This window comes from Eulemur rufifrons, chromosome 27 (assembly GCF_041146395.1).
Source record: "Eulemur rufifrons isolate Redbay chromosome 27, OSU_ERuf_1, whole genome shotgun sequence".
In the NCBI taxonomy this organism is placed as follows: domain Eukaryota; kingdom Metazoa; phylum Chordata; class Mammalia; order Primates; family Lemuridae; genus Eulemur; species Eulemur rufifrons.
In genome coordinates this window covers 1,592,988-1,608,856 of record NC_091009.1, presented here as the reverse complement: position 1 = coordinate 1,608,856, position 15,869 = coordinate 1,592,988, and positions in this window count along the sequence as shown.

Here is a 15,869-nt window from a genome sequence, read left to right as displayed (position 1 = left end):
ACCAACACATCCACACCGACCCCACAGGAAAAGAAAAAACAAAACACCGTAGCCTCCAGCTACTAATTATAATGCTAACTTGCAAAATTATCCTGCATTTTTAAACAATGGAAAAATGATGGTGAGAGGATACTTAGAAGAATGGATTCTTGTCAGTCTCCACTAACAAAAATAGGCAAAACCAAGTCAGCTACGCCTCAGCATCGTTATGTTCGTGGCAGCCATCTTGGGTTTCAGGAGGCACAAACAAACGTTATCACAATTATGGTGAAACGCTGAACACCTGCAAATAATTTTCAACGTAGTGGTTAATTGAAAAGCTCTGCGGCATACTTCTTGGAACAAGCCAGTTACCTGTGCCCACGCAAAGAGGAGTATATAGAACCATGGTGGATTTCCAGCTGATGAAATAAAGGATTATTAAAGGAACGGGATGACCATGGGGATCATCGTTAATTCTCTGAAACAGAATCCGCCCTTTTCACCTGCCAAACACATGCCCACTTCTCCTCTCTGGGGATAATAAAAACTAACCAGCGAACTGACAGAGCGCCTGACCCCCCCATCCACATCGACCATACACAAAAAAAAAAACCGTACCCTCCAGCTACTAATTATAATGCTAACGTGCAAAATTTCCCTGCATTTTAAAACAATGGAAAAATGGTGGTGGGATGATACTTAGAAGAATGGCTTCTTGTCTGTCTCCACGAACAAAAATAGGCAACACCAAGTCAGCTACTCCTCAGCATAGTTATGTCCGTCCCAGCCTTCTTGGGTTTCAGGAGGCACAAACAAACGTTATCACAATTATGGTGAAACTCTGAACACCTGCAAATAATTTTCAACGTAGTGGTTAATTGAAAAGCTCTGCGGCATACTTCTTGGAACAAGCCAGTTACCTGTTCCCACGCAAAGAGGAGTATACAGAACCATGGTGGATTTCCAGCTGATGAAGTAAAGGATTATTAAAGGAACGGGATGACCATGGGGATCATCGTTAATTCTCTGAAACAGAATCCGCCCTTTTCACCTGCCAAACACATGCCCACTTCTCCTCTCTGGTTATAATAAAAACTAACCAGCGAACTGACAGAGGGCCTGACCCCCCCATCCACATCGACCACACACAAAAAAAAAACAGTACCCTCCAGCTATTAATTATAATGCTAAGTTGCAAAATTTCCCTGCATTTTAAAACAATGCAAAAATGGTGGTGGGATGATAGATAGAAGAATGGCTTCTTGTCTGTCTCCACTAACAAAAATAGGCAACACCAAGTCAGCTACTCCTCAGCAAAGTTATGTCCGTCGCAGCCTTCTTGGGTTTCAGGAGGCACATACAAACGTTATCACAATTATGGTGAAACGTTGAAAACCTGCAAATTATTTTCAACGTACTGGTTAATTTGAAAACTCTCCAGCATACTTCTTGGAACAAACCAGGTACCTGTGCCCACGCATAGAGGAGTATATAGAAACATGGTGGAATCCCAGCTGATGAAGCAAAGGATTCTTAAAGGAATGAGATGAGCATGCGGATCCTGTTTAATTTTCTGAAACAGAATCCACACTTTTCACCTGCCAAACACATGCCCACTTCTCCTCTCTGGGGATAATAAAAACAAACCAGTGAATTGACAGATGGCCTGACCAACCCATCCACACTGACCCCACAAAAAAAAAAAAGTACCCTCCAGCTACTAATTATAATGCTAACTCGCAAAATTTCCCTGCATTTTTAAACAATGGAAAAATGATGGTGGGATGATACTTAGAAGAATGGCTTCTTGTCAGTCTCCACTAACAAAAATAGGCAACACGAAGTCAGCTACACCTCAGCATACTTATGTCCTTGGCAGTCTCATTGGGTTTCAGGAGACACATACACACGTTATCACAATTATGGTGAAACGCTGAAAACCTGCAAAGGATTTTCAACATACTGGTTAATTGAAAAGCTCTGAGGCATACTTCTTGGAACAAGCCAGTTTCCTGTGCCCACGCATAGAGAAGTATATAGAACCATGGTGGATTCCCAGCTCATGAAGCAAAGGATTCTTAAAGGAACGGGATTACAATGCGGATCCTGTTTAATTCTCTGAAACTGATCCGCAGTTTTCACCTGCCATACTAATACACACTTCTCCTCTCTGGGGATAATAAAAACTAACCAGCGAACTGACAGAGAGCCTGACCAACACATCCACACCGACCCCACAGGAAAAGAAAAAACAAAACACCGTAGCCTCCAGCCACTAATTATAATGCTAACTTGCAAAATTATCCTGCATTTTTAAACAATGGAAAAATGATGGTGAGAGGATACTTAGAAGAATGGATTCTTGTCAGTCTCCACTAACAAAAATAGGCAAAACCAAGTCAGCTACGCCTCAGCATAGTTATGTTCGTGGCAGCCATCTTGGGTTTCAGGAGGCCCAAACAAACGTTATCACAATTATGGTGAAACGTTGAAAACCTGCAAATAATTTTCAACGTACTGGTTAATTTGAAAACTCTCCAGCATACTTCTTGGAACAAGCCAGGTACCTGTGCCCACGCATAGAGGAGTATATAGAAACATGGTGGAATCCCAGCTGATGGAGCAAAGGATCCTTAAAGGAATGAGATGACCATGCGGATACTGTTTAATTCTCTGAAACAGAGTCCGCCCTTTTCACCTGCCAAACACATGCCCACTATTCTTCTCTGGGGATAATAAAAACAAACCAGCGATCTGACAGAGGGCCTTAACACCCATCCTGACCGACCCCACAAAAAAAAAAGTACCCTCCAGCTACTAATTTTAATGCCAATTTGCAAAATTTCCCTGCATTTTTAAACAATGGAGAAATGATGGTGGGATGATACTTAGAAGAATGGCTTCTTGTCAGTCTCCACTGACAAAAATAGGCAACACCAAGTCAGCTACGCCTCAGCATAGTTATGTCCGTAGCAGCCATATTTGGTTTCAGTAGGCACCTACACACGTTATCACAATTATGGTGAAACGCTGAAAACCTGCAAAGGATTTTCAACATACTGGTTAATTGAAAAGCTCTGAGGCATACTTCTTGGAACAAGCCAGTTTCCTGTGCCCACGCATAGAGAAGTATATAGAACCATGGTGGATTCCCAGCTCATGAAGCAAAGGATTCTTAAAGGAACGGGATTACCATGCGGATCCTGTTTAATTCTCTGAAACAGATCCGCAGTTTTCACCTGCCATACTAATACCCACTTCTCCTCTCTGGGGATAATAAAAACAAACCAGCGAACTGACAGAGGGCCTGACCAACACATCCACACCGACCCCACAGGAAAAAAAAAAAAAAAACACCGTAGCCTCCAGCTACTAATTATAATGCTAACTTGCAAAATTTTACTGCATTTTTAAACAATGGAAAAATGATGGTGAGATGGTACTTAGAAGAATGGATTCTTGTCAGTCTCCACTAACAAAAATAGGCAAAACCAAGTCAGCTACGCCTCAGCATCGTTATGTTCGTGGCAGACATCTTGGGTTTCAGGAGGCACAAACAAACGTTATCACAATTATGGTGAAACCCTGAACACCTGCAAATAATTTTCAACGTAGTGGTTAATTGAAAAGCTCTGCGGCATACTTCTTGGAACAAGCCAGTTACCTGTTCCCACGCAAAGAGGAGTATATAGAACCATGGTGGATTTCCAGCTGATGAAGTAAAGGATTATTAAAGGAACGGGATGAGCATGGGGATCATCGTTAATTCTCTGAAACAGAATCCGCCCTTTTCACCTGCCAAACACATGCCCACTTCTCCTCTCTGGGGATAATAAAAACTAACCAGCGAACTGACAGAGGGCCTGTCTAACACATCCACATCGACCACACACACAAAAAAAAACCGTACCCTCCAGCTACTAATTATAATGCTAACTTCCAAAATTTCCCTTCATTTTTAACCAACGGAAAAATGATGGCGGCATGATACTTAGAAGAATGGCTTCTTGTCAGTCTCCACTAACAAAAATCGGTAATACCAAGTCAGCTACGCCTCAGCATAGTTATGTCTGTGGCAGCCATCTTGGGTTTCAAGGCACATACAAACGTTGTCGCAATTATGATGAAACGCTGAACACCTGCAAATAATTTTCAATGTACTTTTTATTTGAAAAGCTCTGTGCCATACTTCTTGGAACAAGCCAGTAACCTGTGCCCACCCATACGGGAGTATATAGAACCATGGTGGTTTCCCAGCTGATGAAGCAAAGTATTCTTAAAGGAAGCGGATTACCATGCGGATCCTATTTAATTCTTTGAAACAGAATCCGCACTTTTCACCTGCCAACAACATGCCCACTTCTCTTCTCTGGGGATAATAAAAACAAACCAGCGAACATCTAGAGGGCCTTGCACTCCCATCCACACCGACCTCACAAAAAAAAAAGTACCCTCCAGCTACTAATTATAATACTAACTTGCAAAATTTCCCTGCATTTTAAAACAATGGAAAAATGATGGTGGGATGATACTTAGAAGAATGGCTTCTTGTCAGTCTCCACTAACAAAAATAGGCAACACGAAGTCAGCTGCGCCTCAGCATACTTATGTCCTTGGAGCCATACTGGGTTTTAGGAGACACATACAAACGTTATCAAAATTATGGTGAAACGCTGAAAACCTGCAAATAATTTTCAACGTACTGGTTAATTTGAAAACTCTCCAGCATACTTCTTGGAACAAGCCAGGTACCTGTGCCCACGCATAGAGGAGTATATAGAAACATGGTGGAATCCCAGCTGATGAAGCAAAGGATCCTTAAAGGAATGAGATGACCATGCGGATCCTGTTTAATTCTCTGAAACAGAATCCACACTTTTCACCTGCCAAACACATGCCCACTTCTCCTATCTGGGGATAATAAAAACAAACCAGTGAATTGACAGATGGCCTGACCAACCCACCCACACTGACCCCACAAAAAAAAAAAAATTACCCTCCACCTACTAATTATAATGCTAACTCGCAAAATTTCCCTGCATTTTTAAACAATGGAAAAATGATGGTGGGATGATACTTAGAAGAATGGCTTCTTGTCAGTCTCCACTAACAAAAATAGGCAACATGAAGTCAGCTACACCTCAGCATACTTATGTTCTTGGCAGTCACATTGGGTTTCAGGAGACACATACACACGTTATCACAATTATGGTGAAACGCTGAAAACCTGCAAAGGATTTTCAACATACTGGTTAATTGAAAAGCTCTGAGGCATACTTCTTGGAACAAGCCAGTTTCCTGTGCCCACGCATAGAGAAGTATATAGAACCATGGTGGATTCCCAGCTCATGAAGCAAAGGATTCTTAAAGGAACGGGATTACAATGCGGATCCTGTTTAATTCTCTGAAACAGATCCTCAGTTTTCACCTGCCATACTAATACCCACTTCTCCTCTCTGGGGATAATAAAAACTAACCAGCGAACTGACAGAGGGCCTGACCAACACATCCACACCGACCCCACAGGAAAAGAAAAAACAAAACACCGTAGCCTCCAGCTACTAATTATAATGCTAACTTGCAAAATTATCCTGCATTTTTAAACAATGGAAAAATGATGGTGAGAGGATACTTAGAAGAATGGATTATTGTCAGTCTCCACTAACAAAAATAGGCAAAACCAAGTCAGCTACGCCTCAGCATCGTTATGTTCGTGGCAGCCATCTTGGGTTTCAGGAGGCACAAACAAACGTTATCACAATTATGGTGAAACGCTGAACACCTGCAAATAATTTTCAACGTACTGGTTAATTTGAAAACTCTCCAGCATACTTCTTGGAACAAACCAGGTACCTGTGCCCACGCATAGAGGAGTATATAGAAACATGGTGGAATCCCAGCTGATGAAGCAAAGGATTCTTAAAGGAATGAGATGAGCATGCGGATCCTGTTTAATTTTCTGAAACAGAATCCACACTTTTCACCTGCCAAACACATGCCCACTATTCTTCTCTGGGGATAATAAAAACAAACCAGCGATCTGACAGAGGGCCTGAACACCCATCCTGACCGACCCCACAAAAAAAAAAAGTACCCTCGAGCTACTAATTTTAATGCCAATTTGCAAAATTTCCCTGCATTTTTAAACAATGGAGAAATGATGGTGGGATGATACTTAGAAGAATGGTTTCTTGTCAGTACCAATGACAAAAATAGGCAACACCACGTCAGCTACGCCTCAGCATAGTTATGTCCGTAGCAGCCATATTTGGTTTCAGTAGGCACATACACACGTTATCACAATTATGGTGAAACGCTGAAAACCTGCAAAGGATTTTCAACATACTGGTTAATTGAAAAGCTCTGAGGCATACTTCTTGGAACAAGCCAGTTTCCTGTGCCCACGCATAGAGAAGTATATAGAACCATGGTGGATTCCCAGCTCATGAAGCAAAGGATTCTTAAAGGAATGGGATTACAATGCGGATCCTGTTTAATTCTCTGAAACAGAATCCGCCCTTTTCACCTGCCAAACACATGCCCACTTCTCCTCTCTGGGGATAATAAAAACTAACCAGCGAACTGACAGAGGGCCTGACCCCCCCATCCACATCGATCACACACACACAAAAAAAACCGTACCCTCCAGCTACTAATTATAATGCTAACTTGCAAAATTTCCCTGCATTATAAAACAATGCAAAAATGGTGGTGGGATCATACTTAGAAGAATGGCTTCTTGTCTGTCTCCAGTAACAAAAATAGGCAACACCAAGTCAGCTACTCCTCAGCATAGTTATGTCCGTCGCAGCCTTCTTGGGTTTCAGGAGGCACAAACAAACGTTATCACAATTATGGTGAAACGCTGAAAACCTGCAAATAATTTTCAACGTAGTGGTTAATTGAAAAGGTCTGCGGTATACTTCTTGGAACAAGCCAGTTACCTGTTGCCACGCAAAGAGGAGTATATAGAACCATGGTGGATTTCCAGCTGATGAAGTAAAGGATTATTAAAGGAACGGGATGACCATGGGGATCATCGTTAATTCTCTGAAACAGAATCCACCCTTTTCACCTGCCAAACACATGCCCACTTCTCCTCTCTGGTTATAATAAAAACTAACCAGCGAACTAACAGAGGGCCTGACCAACACATCCACATCGAGCACACACACACAAAAAAACCGAACCCTCCAGCTACTAATTATAATGCTAACTTGCAAAATTTCCCTGCATTTTAAAACAATGGAAAAATGGTGGTGGGATGATACTTAGAAGAATGGATTCTTGTCAGTCTCCACTAACAAAAATAGGCAAAACCAAGTCAGCTACTCCTCAGCATAGTTATGTCCGTCGCAGCCTTCTTGGGTTTCAGGAGGCACAAACAAACGTTATCACAATTATGGTGAAACCCTGAACACCTGCAAATAATTTTCAACGTAGTGGTTAATTGAAAAGCTCTGCGGCATACTTCTTGGAACAAGCCAGTTACCTGTTCCCACGCAAAGAGGAGTATATAGAACCATGGTGGATTTCCAGCTGATGAAGTAAAGGATTATTAAAGGAACGGGATGAGCATGGGGATCATCGTTAATTCTCTGAAACAGAATCCGCCCTTTTCACCTGCCAAACACATGCCCACTTCTCCTCTCTGGGGATAATAAAAACTAACCATCGAACTGACAGAGGGCCTGTCCAACACATCCACAGCGACCACACACACAAAAAAAAACCGTACCCTCCAGCTACTAATTATAATGCTAACTTCCAAAATTTCCCTTCATTTTTAACCAACGGAAAAATGATGGCGGCATGATACTTAGAAGAATGGCTTCTTGTCAGTCTCCACTAACAAAAATCGGTAAAACCAAGTCAGCTACGCCTCAGCATAGTTATGTCTGTGGCAGCCATCTTGGGTTTCAAGGCACATACAAACGTTGTCGCAATTATGATGAAACGCTGAACAACTGCAAATAATTTTCAATGTACTTTTTATTTGAAAAGCTCTGTGCCATACTTCTTGGAACAAGCCAGTAACCTGTGCCGACCCATACGGGAGTATATAGAACCATGGTGGTTTCCCAGCTGATGAAGCAAAGGATTCTTAAAGGAAGCGGATGACCATGCGGATCCTGTTTAATTCTTTGAAACAGAATCCGCACTTTTCACCTGCCAACAACATGCCTACTTCTCCTCTCTCGGGATAATAAAAACAAACCAGCGAACATCTAGAGGGCCTTGCACCCCCATCCACACCGACCTCACAAAAAAAAAAGTACCCTCCAGATGCTAATTATAATGCCAATTTGCAAAATTTCCCTGCATTTTTAAACAATGGAGAAATGATGGTGGGATGATACTTAGAAGAATGGCTTCTTGTCAGTCTCCCCTGACAAAAATAGGCAACACCAAGTCAGCTACGCCTCAGCATAGTTATGTCCGTAGCAGCCATATTTGGTTTCAGTAGGCACCTACACACGTTATCACAATTATGGTGAAACGCTGAAAACCTGCAAAGGATTTTCAACATACTGGTTAATTGAAAAGCTCTGAGGCATACTTCTTGGAACAAGCCAGTTTCCTGTGCCCACGCATAGAGAAGTATCTAGAACCATGGTGGATTCCCAGCTCATGAAGCAAAGGATTCTTAAAGGAATGGGATTACCATGCGGATCCTGTTTAATTCTCTGAAACAGATCCGCACTTTTCACCTGCCATACTAATACCCACTTCTCCTCTCTGGGGATAATAAAAACAAACCAGCGAACTGACAGAGGGCCTGACCAACACATCCACACCGACCCCACAGGAAAAAAAAAAAAAAACACCGTAGCCTCCAGCTACTAATTATAATGCTAACTTGCAAAATTTTCCTGCATTTTTAAACGATGGAAAAATGATGGTGAGATGATACTTAGAAGAAAGGATTCTTGTCAGTCTCCACTAACAAAAATATGCAAAACCAAGTCAGCTACGCCTCAGCATGGTTATGTTCGTGGCAGCCATCTTGGGTTTCAGGAGGCACAAACAAACGTTATCACAATTATGGTGAAACGCTGAACACATGCAAATAATTTTCAACGTACTGGTTAATATGAAAACTCTCCAGCATACTTCTTGGAACAAGCCAGGTACCTGTTCCCACGCAAAGAGGAGTATATAGAACCATGGTGGATTTCCAGCTGATGAAGTAAAGGATTATAAAAGAAACGGGATGACCATGGGGATCACCGTTAATTCTCTGAAACAGAATCCGCCCTTTTCACCTGCCAAACACATGCCCACTTCTCCTCTCTGGGGATAATAAAAACTAACCAGCGAACTAACAGAGGGCCTGACCCCCCCATCCACATCGACCACACACAAATAAACCGTGCCCTCCAGCTACTAATTATAATGCTAACTTGCAAAATTTCCCTGCATTTTAAAACAATGAAAAATGGTGGTGGGATGATACTTAGAAGAATGGCTTCTTGTCAGTCTCCACTAACAAAAATCGGCAAAACCAAGTCAGCTACGCCTCAGCATAGTTATGTCTGTGGCAGCCAACTTGGGTTTCAAGGCACATACAAACGTTGCCGCAATTATGATGAAACGCTGAACACCTGCAAATAATTTTCAATGTACTTTTTATTTGAAAAGCTCTGTGGCATACTTCTTGGAACAAGCCAGTCACCTGTGCCCACCCATACGGGAGTATATAGAACCATGGTGGTTTCCCAGCTGATGAAGCAAAGGATTCTTAAAGGAAGCGGATGACCATGCGGATCCTGTTTAATTCTTTGAAACAGAATCCGCACTTTTCACCTGCCAACAACATGCCCACTTCTCCTCTCTGGGGATAATAAAAACAACCAGCGAACATCTAGAGGGCCTTGCACCCCCATCCACACCTACCCCACAAAAAAAAAAAAAGTACCCTGCAGCTACTAATTATAATACTAACTTGCAAAATTTCCCTGCATTTAAAACAATGGAAAAATGGTGGTGGGATGATACTTAGAAGAATGGCTTCTTGTCAGTCTCCACTAACAAAAATAGGCAACACCAAGTCAGCTACCCCTCAGCATAATTATGTCCGTCGCAGCCTTCTTGGGTTTCAGGAGGCACATACAAACGTTATCAAAATTATGGTGAAACGCTGAAAACCTGCAAATAATTTTCAACGTACTGGTTAATTTGAAAACTCTCCAGCATACTTCTTGGAACAAGCCAGGTACCTGTGCCCACGCATAGAGGAGTATATAGAAACATGGTGGAATCCCAGCTGATGAAGCAAAGGATTCTTAAAGGAATGAGATAACCATGCGGATCCTGTTTAATTCTCTGAAACAGAATCCGCCCTTTTCACCTGCCAAACACATGCCCACTTCTCCTCTCTGGTTATAATAAAAACTAACCAGCGAACTGACAGAGGGTCTGACCCCCCCCATCCACATCGCCCCCACACACAAAAAAAACCGTACCCTCCAGCTACTAATTATAATGCTAAGTTCCAAAATTTCCCTTCATTTTTAACCAACGGAAAAATGATGGTGGCATGATACTTAGAAGAATGGCTTCTTGTAAGTCTCCACTAACAAAAATAGGCAACACCAAGTCAGCTACTCCTCAGCATAGTTATGTCCGTCGCAGCCTTCTTGGGTTTCAGGAGGCACATACAAACGTTATCAAAATTATGGTGAAACGCTGAAAACCTGCAAATAATTTTCAACGTACTGGTTAATTTGAAAACTCTCCAGCATACTTCTTGGAACAAGCCAGGTACCTGTGCCCACGCATAGAGGAGTATATAGAAACATGGTGGAATCCCAGCTGTTGAAGCAAAGGATTCTTAAAGGAATGAGATGACCATGCGGATCCTGTTTAATTCTCTGATACAGAATCCACCCTTTTCACCTGCCAAACACATGCCCACTTCTCCTCTCTGGGGATAATAAAAACAAACCAGTGAATTGACAGATGGCCTGACCATCCCATCCACACAGACACCACAAAAAAAAAAAAAAAGTACCCTCCAGCTACTAATTATAATGCTAACTTGCAAAATTTCCCTGCATTTTTAAACAATGGAAAAATGGTTGTGGGATGATACTTAAAAGAATGGCTTCTTGTCAGTCTCCACTAACAAAAATAGGCAACACGAAGTCAGCTACGCCTCAGCATACTTATGTCCTTCGCAGCCATATTGGGTTTCAGGAGACACATACAAACGTTATCAAAATTATGGTGAAACGCTGAAAACCTGCAAATAATTTTTAACGTACTGCTTAATTGAAAAGCTCTGCGGCATACTTCTTGGAACAAGCCAGTTACCTGTGCCCACACATAGAGGAGTATATAGAACCATGGTGGATTCCCAGCTGATGAAGCAAAAGTTTCCAAAAGGAACGGGATGAGCATGCGGATCCTGTTTCATTCTCTGAAACAGAATCCGAACTTTTCACCTGCCAAACACATGCCCACTACTCTTCTCTGGGGATAATAAAAACAAACCAGCGATCTGACAGAGGGCCTGAACACCCATCCTGACCGACCCCACAAAAAAAAAAAGTACCCTCCAGCTACTAATTATAATGCCAATTTGCAAAATTTCCCTGCATTTTTAAACAATGGAGAAATGATAGTGGGATGATACTTAGAAGAATGGCTTCTTGTCAGTCTCCACTGACCAAAATAGGCAACACCAAGTCAGCTACGCCTCAGCATAGTTATGTCTGTAGCAGCCATATTTGGTTTCAGTAGGCACATACACACGTTATCACAATTATGGTGAAACGCTGAAAACCTGCAAAGGATTTTCAACATACTGGTTAATTGAAAAGCTCTGAGGCATACTTCTTGGAACAAGCCAGTTTCCTGTGCCCACGCATAGAGAAGTATATAGAACCATGGTGGATTCCCAGCTCATGAAACAAAGGATTCTTAAACGAACGGGATTACCATGCGGATCCTGTTTAATGCTCTGAAACTGATCCGCAGTTTTCACCTGCCATACTAATACCCACTTCTCCTCTCTGGGGATAATAAAAACAAACCAGCGAACTGACAGAGGGCCTGACCAACACATCCACACCGACCCCACAGGAAAAAAAAAAAAAAACACCGTAGCCTCCAGCTACTAATTATAATGCTAACTTGCAAAATTTTCCTGCATTTTTAAACAATGGAAAAATGATGGTGAGATGATACTTAGAAGAATGGATTCTTCTCAGTCTCCACTAACAAAAATAGGCAAAACCAAGTCAGCTACGCCTCAGCATAGTTATGTTCGTGGCAGCCATCTTGGGTTTCAGGAGGCACAAACAAACGTTATCACAATTATGGTGAAACGCTGAACACCTGCAAATAATTTTCAACGTAGTGGTTAATTGAAAAGCTCTGCGGCATACTTCTTGGAACAAGCCAGTTACCTGTTCCCACGCAAAGAGGAGTATATAGAACCATGGTGGATTTCCAGCTGATGAAGTAAAGGATTATTAAAGGAACGGGATGAGCATGGGGATCAGCGTTAATTCTCTGAAACAGAATCCGCCCTTTTCACCTGCCAAACACATGCCCACTTCTCCTCTCTGGGGATAATAAAAACTAACCAGCGAACTGACAGAGGGCCTGACCCCCCACATCCACATCGCCCACACACACAAAAAAAACCGTACCCTCCAGCTACTAATTATAATGCTAAGTTCCAAAATTTCCCTTCATTTTTAACCAACGGAAAAATGATGGTGGCATGATACTTAGAAGAATGGCTTCTTGTCAGTCTCCGCTAACAAAAATCGGCAAAACCAAGTCAGCTACGCCTCGGCATAGTTATGTCTGTGGCAGCCATCTTGGGTTTCAAGGCACATACAAACGTTGTCGCAATTATGATGAAACGCTGAACACCTGCAAATAATTTTCAATGTACTTTTTATTTGAAAACCTCTGTGGCATACTTCTTGGAACAAGCCAGTCACCTGTGCCCACCCATACGGGAGTATATAGAACCATGGTGGTTTCCCAGCTGATGAAGCAAAGGATTCTTAAAGGAAGCGGATGACCATGCGGATCCTGTTTAATTCTTTGAAACAGAATCCGCACTCTTCACCTGCCAACAACATGCCCACTTCTCCTCTCTGGGGATAATAAAAACAAACCAGTGAACATCTGGAGGGCCTTGCACCCCCATCCACACCGACACCACAAAAAAAAAAAAAAAAAAGTACCCTCCAGCTACTAATTATAATGCTAACTTGCAAAATTTCCCTGCATTTTTTAACAATGGAAAAATGACGGTGGGCTTATACTTAGAATGGCTTCTTGTTAGTCTCCGCTGACAAAAATAGGCAACACCAAGTCGGCTACACCTCAGCATAGTTATGTCCGTGGCAGCCGTCTTGGTTTTCAGCAGGCACATACAAACCTTATCACAATTATGGTGAAACGCTGAAAACCTGCAAATAATTTTCAACGTAGTGGTTAATTGAAAAGCTCTGCGGCATACTTCTTGGAACAAGCCAGGTACCTGTGCCCACGCATAGAGGAGTATATAGAACCATGGTGGATTCCCAGCTGATGAAGCAAAGGATTCTTTTTTTTTTTTTTTTGTTGAGACAGAGTCTCAATTTGTTGCCCAGGCTAGAGTGAGTGCCGTGGCGTCAGCTTAGTTCACAGCAACCTCAGACTCCTCGGCTTAAACGATCCTACTGCCTCAGCCTCCCGAGTAGCTGGGACTACAGGCATGCGCCACTATGCCTGGCTAATTTTTTCTATATAGATTTTTAGTTGTCCATATAATGTCTTTCTATTTTTAGTAGAGACGGGGTCTCGCTCTTGCTCAGGCTGGTCTCGAACTCCTGACCTCGAGCGATCCACCCGCCTCGGCCTCCCAGAGTGCTAGGATTACAGGCGTGAGCCACCGCGCCCTTCCAGGATTCTTAAAGGAACGGGATGACCATGTGAATGCTGTTTAATTCTCTGAAAGAGTATCCGCACTTTTCAGCTGCCATCAAATGCTGACTTCCCCTCTCTGGGGATAATAAAAACAAACCAGCAAATTTATAGAGGGCCTGACCCCCCCATCGACACCGACCCGACGGAAAAAAAAAAAAAAACGTACCCTCCAGCTACTAATTATAAAGCTAACTTGCAAAATTTCCCTGCATTTTTTAACAATGGAAAAATGACGGTGGGCTTATACTTAGAATGGCTTCTTGTTAGTCTCCGCTGACAAAAATAGGCAACACCAAGTCGGCTACACCTCAGCATAGTTATGTCCGTGGCAGCCATCTTGGGTTTCAGGAGGCACATACAAACGTTATTACAATTAGGGTGAAATGCTGAAAACCTGCAAATAATTTTCAACGTACTGGTTAATTGAAAAGCTCTGCGGCATACTTCTTGGAACAAGCCAGTTACCTGTGCCAACGCATAGAGGAGTATATAGAACCATGGTGGATTCCCAGCTGATGAAGCAAAGGATTCTTAAAGGAATGGGATGACCATGTGGATCCTGTTTAATTCTCTGAAATAGAATCCACACTTTTCACCTGCCAAACACATGCCCACTTGTCCTCTCTGGGGATAATAAAAGAAAACCAGCAAACTCACAGAGGGCCTGAAACGCCCATCCACTCCTACCCCACAAAAAAAGAAAAAAAAATACGTACCCTACATCTAATTATAATACTAACTTGCAAAATTTCCCTCCATTTTTACGCAATGGAAAAATGATGGTGGGATGATACTTAGAAGAATGTCTTCTTGTCAGTCTCCACTAACAAAAATAGGCATCAACAAGTCAGCTATGCCTCAGCATATTTATATCCGTGGCAGCCATCTTGGGTTTAAGGAGGCACATTCAAACGTTATCACAATTACGGTTAAACATGCTAAAAACCTGACAATTCTAAAAGTACTGGTTAATTCAAAAGCTCTGTCGCATACTTCTTGGAACAAGCCAGTTACCTGTGCCCATGCAAAGAGAGGTCTAGAGAACCATGGTGGATTCCCAGGTGATGAATCAAAGGATTCTTAAAGGAACAGGCTCAAAAGTGCAGATCCTGTTTCAGTCTAAGTGTGAAACAGGATCCGCACATTTTGCCTGCAACACACATTCGCCCTTCTCATCTCTAGGGATAACAAAAACAGCCCATCGGATTTACAGATGCCCTGCCCCCGGCCCCCACCACCCCACACAAAATAGTCTGCTCCAGCGACTCGTCCTTATGCTATCTGGTGAAAGATCATAAGCCTTTTAAAAAACTGGAGATAGGATGGTAGAATTATACCTAAAAGACTGGCTTATTGCCAGATTCCCATACCAAGTATTGGCAACAGCAAGTGATGTAGGCCTCAGCATAGGTTTGTCCATGGCAGCCATCTTGGGTTTAAGGAGACACAGATGAACCTTATAACAATTATAATAAAAGGTGCTGCGAAAGCTGTTAAATAATTCTCATGGTAGTGGTTATTTCAAAAGCTCTGCGGCATACTTCTTTGAACTAGCCAGTTAACTGGGCCCACGCATAGTGCGGTGTAGAAAACTATGGTGGATTTCCAGCTGATGAAGCAAAGGATTCTTAAAGGAACAGGATGAACATGCGGATCCTGTTTCATACTCTGAAACAGGATCTGCACTTTTCACCTGCCAAACACATGCCCACTTCTCCTCTCTGGGGATAATAAAAAGAAACCACAGAACTGGCGGAGGGCTTGCCGCACCAGCCCCCAGACCCCACATAAAAACTTCCCGTCCAGAGACTCCTTGTTATTCTAACTGCCAAAAGGTGCTCTGACTTTTAAAATAGTGGAGAAGGATGGTGAAATGATACTTAAAAGAATGTATTCTTTCCAGTCTCCAGTACCAAGGATCGGCCACACAAAGTGAGCTCGGCCTCAGCATA